This window comes from Charadrius vociferus, unplaced genomic scaffold, assembly GCF_000708025.1.
Source record: "Charadrius vociferus isolate BGI_N301 unplaced genomic scaffold, ASM70802v2 scaffold302, whole genome shotgun sequence".
NCBI lineage: Eukaryota > Metazoa > Chordata > Aves > Charadriiformes > Charadriidae > Charadrius > Charadrius vociferus.
In genome coordinates this window covers 47,989-52,596 of record NW_009647023.1, presented here as the reverse complement: position 1 = coordinate 52,596, position 4,608 = coordinate 47,989, and the positions used below count along the sequence as shown (strand labels likewise).

General features: G+C 42.0%; 1 pseudogene; it reads left to right on the top strand.

The window, feature by feature from the left end:
* LOC104295718 overlaps window positions 1-4,608 on the top strand; it is a 29,644-nt pseudogene that overhangs the window by 17,816 nt on the left and 7,220 nt on the right.

Genomic DNA, 4,608 nt, shown 5'->3' with positions numbered 1-4,608 from the left:
CAGAGTCCTCCTCAGACGTCGGCCATTGCAGGAAGAGAGAGCTGACCTTTCGATCCCTCAGCCTTTATACTGAGCATGAGGCAGATGGGATGGAATACCCTCGTTGGTCAGTTTTGGGTCACCTGTCCTGTTCGCTCCTCCTTGCAGGTGGGACCCCACTGTGCTTTTCCGTTTCCAACCCTCCAACGGGGCAAATAACAAAGTTGGTTGGCCTTGGTTGTTATAGCAATAAGTATAAGCAAGGTCCTCTCTGCATACCATGCCTGGGCATCAGCTATAAACATAGGTCTTATCACTCTGAGAGAGTGAACATTGTCTGCACAATATGCTGTTAATTTCAGTTGTTAGAGAGGCCCAGCTAAGAAGCAAAGTTACTGACCAAAATTGGTTCTGTTTTACCTCAAACCAGGACACATTGACAGGAAGGAGTAAAGTTTTAAAGAATTCATCTGTAATATGATGTGCTGAGTATTTTGAGTATTGAAAATACTTGGGTATTTTCAGAGGATCTGCATTTTTTGGATTTGTGTAGATTTGTCACTTCCCTCAGAAATCCACAAATGTTGAAATAAATAAATCATATTTGAAGCAATTTTCAAGTCCAGTGTTAGCAGAAGGGAAGCTTATCTGTGATGGCACATCTGTTTAATCCTTTAATAAGCTATTAACTCTTTCTCACAAAACCAGAACAGGACTTCTGGGTAGAGTTCCTGCTTCTGACCGTATCATCCATATGATCACTGAGGACGCAGACTTTTAGCACTGTATTTTGTCTTCTGGATTCTAATGGATTACAGGGCGTCTTTAACAAAATTTTTCCTGAGACTAGGTCATATTAGTAGAGATTTAGTGATATCATGGAATCTGCTACCAGAAGAGGGAAGCTTGGGCAAGCAGGGAATAAGTACTAACATAGGTCTCAGTATTGAAAGAAACAGTGGTGATGATTCATTACCTTAAACAAGAATCTTTGATAGCTACCATAGCTATAATTCATCTGTCTACACATATTTGTCCTTTACTAACTGAAAAAGAGAGGAGCTGTTAATAAGGTTCACTGAATTTTGGGAATCATATGTATCTAGTTCTAAGTTTTGAAGTCTCACAGAAAATGTGTCTGATGCAGATACATATTTTATTGCAGGTGTCAAAAACTGTGATCCTAAAGGCCTTCTGATGATGTATATTTCCAAAATGGTCCCCACATCTGATAAGGGGCATTTCTATGCCTTTGGGAGAGTCTTCTCTGGTATTGTTTCTACTGGACAGAAAGTTTGAATCATGGGAACAAACTACACACCTGGCAAGAAAGATCCTTACCTAAAGCCCATTCAAAGGTAGATGGAAATAGTATATTTCTTTTGAATAGCAATGCATGCAAAAACAAATGCTTGCTTTTAGTTTTTGGAGTCCTAATGAAATGAATATTATATTTCTTTGAGAGTTATCTTTTCCTGTTTAATAAAATCAGTAATCCAGAGGGATTATAGGCAAATAATAGGCAATTTTCCTTTGTGTGAAAAGGCTTAGCTTTTTGGAAATACTGGGGATAAAACAAGTATTCAAGGACTGTTGTTCATCCTCTGTCTTTGTAGAACCATTTTGATGATGGATTGTTATGTTGAGCCCATTGAGGATGCACCTTGTGGCAACATTGTTGGTCTAGTTGGTGTTGACCAGTTTTTGGTGAAGACGGGTACTATTACCACCTTTGAACATGCCCTTAACATGAGAGTGATGAAATTTAGTGTTAGTTCAGTTGTACATGTTACTGTTGAAGAAAAAAACCCTGCTGATCTACCAAAACTAGTAGAAGGTCTAAAGCGTCTGGCCAAGTCTGATTCTATAGTTCAGGTGAGTGTTAGCTGTAAGTTTTAGCTGTAGAGCTACTGGTTTGCAGTGCAATACTCAAAGCATTCGGCTTTATTCACAGAGAGCTCTTTATGTGATCTAATGGCATGGCTGCAGGCTCAAACCAGTTTTCAGTTGCGATTGTATGAGCTAACACAAGATAAATAGGGATAAGTTCAGTCAGCATTTGAATAGGAAGATCCCAAGGAAAAACAAACTCTGCAGCAATTAGTATTGGGTTTTTGAGAAGTACTTTTCCTTACACCTTTTTTAATGCTCAAATACCTCAGTAAGACAGGAACTATGTTTAATGTGAGAGTACCCAGTTTTGTTGGTGAGGAGATTCATTCTGGAGAACTCCTGGAAACAATATAGAGATGACAATTTGTTAAATTTTTTAATACTTGGGGTTGAGCGGTTTGGGGGTCTGACATTTTTCTGATTTAGTCCGTATGTGTTTCTGTTAACACTAATACATTCTTAAAATGTTTACTCCCTGCTGTTTCCTCTTTTAGTGTATTATTGAAGAGTCTGGTGAACACACCATTGCTGGAGCAGGAAAGCTGCATCTAGAAATTTGCCTTAAAGATCTGGAAAAAGATCATGCTTGTATTCCAATTTAAGTATCCAAGAATTTTGGGGGACTGCAATGTATGGAATATGACTAACTTATTAACCTTTGAAAACATCATCTTAATCTGCTGCTGTTGGTTTCCTTTGAGCAACTGCCTTAAAGCAATCTGAAACTTTTTAGAAGACCAACCGATTAAGCAATAAAAGGAATTCTTTATTAGTTTATTGAAAGAGCTTAGAATTATGACAGAGATGTGAAGAAAATCCAGTGAGCAGGAAAACTAACTTGAACAATGATGGTAACCGTAGATGTGCTCCTGAAAATGTTTCTCTTGATGAAGCTAGCAGAGCATGCCTGGATGAGTGAGCGAACCTGGCATTAACACTCTGCCTTAGGAGGAGAAGGCATTTGATTGGTATGTGGAAATGATCAGCTTTGTACTTTTGCAGAGGGAATTTTTTTGTCTCTGATCTACTTGACAGAAATCAGACCCAGTTGTATCTTACCATGAGACAGTTGGTGAAGAGTTGAGCCAGACGTGCTTATCCAAATCTCCCAACAAACACAACAGGCTGTATGTGAAGGCTCGACCCTTTCCTGATGGCCTGGCAGAGGACGTAGACAAAGGGGAAGTCAGTTCCCATCAAGAACTGAAACAGTGTGCACATTACCTGGCAGAGAAATATGAGTGAGATGTGTCCAAGGCTCATAAGATTTGGTGCTTTGGACATGACAGTACCAGTCCAAATATCTTAGCTGACATCACAAAAGGTGTCCAGTATCTCTATGAAATCAAAGACAGTGTTGTTGCTGGTTTCCAGTAGGCTACAAAAGAGGTAAGTGTAGTTCTGTGTGTTGTACTTGTATCGTGTGTTACTGAAATCTATCAGAGCTCTATTCATGTGAAATCTTTAGAAACTGTCGATAACTGATAAGAATAGGGCAGTGGACCTGTTGGAAGTTGTCCCCACGGAGAACGTATGTCACTCAATGTATGTAATGAAGACGTTGTCTGTGGGCATTTTATGTTTGTTCCAAGTATGAGTTCTAAAATGCTAGTGTTCCTGGAAGGACTTTGCTGTGTGTATGGTGTACACTGCCTTGCTCCGAATATAACCGTTCAGCATCAGCATGAGTGTCTTTCTTAAACCAGGCCAGAATCCTGCTAAGTGAAGGTTCATATCTTAGAAACTCCTGAGCAGTATCACACCTTTGTTTTTCCCTTTTTAATACTGCAGGGTGTCTTGTGTGAGGAGAACGTGAGAGGGGTTCGTTTTGATCTCCATGATGTCACTCTGTATGCTAATGCTATTCACCATGGTGGTGGACAAATCATTCCTACTGCGAGGAGGGTTCTGTATGCCTCTACCCTTATGGCACAGAATCACAGAATCACAGAATGGTCAGGGTTGGAAGGGACCTCTGGAGATCATCTAGTCCAACCCCCCTGCCAGAGCAGGGTCACCTACAATAGGTTGCACAGGACAGCGTCCAGGCGGGTTTTGAATGTCTCCAGAGTGGGAGACTCCACAACCTCTCTGGGCAACCTGTTCCAGTGCTCCACTACCCTCAAAGTAAAGAAGTCCCTCCTCATGTTAAGATGGAACTTCCTATGTTCAAGTTTATGCCCATTACCCCTTGTCCTATCACTGGGCACCACTGAAAAAAAGACTGCTCCCATCCCCCTGGCACCCTCCCTTGAAGTATTTGTAAGCATTAATAAGATACCCCCTCAGTCTTCTTTTCTCTAGACTAAAGAGACCCAAGTCCCTAAGCCTTTCCTCATATGAGAGATGCTCCAATCCCCTAATCATTTTTGTAGCCCTTTGCTGGACTGTCTCCAGCAGTTCCCTGTCCTTCTTGAACTGGGGAGCCCAGAACTGGATGCAGTACTCCAGATGCGGCCTCACCAAGGCAGAGTAGAGGGGGAGGATGACCTCCCTCGACCTGCTGGCCACACTCTTCTTGATGCACCCCAGGATGCCATTCGCCTTCTTGGCCGCCAGGGCACATTGCTGGCTCATGGTCATCCTGTTGTCCACCAGGACTCCCAGGTCCCTCTCCACAGAGCTGCTCTCCAGGAGGTCAGCCCCCAACCTGTACTGGTGCATGGGGTTATTCCTCCCCAGATGCAGCACCCTACACTTGCCCTTGTTGAATTTCATCAGGTTTCTCTCTGCCCA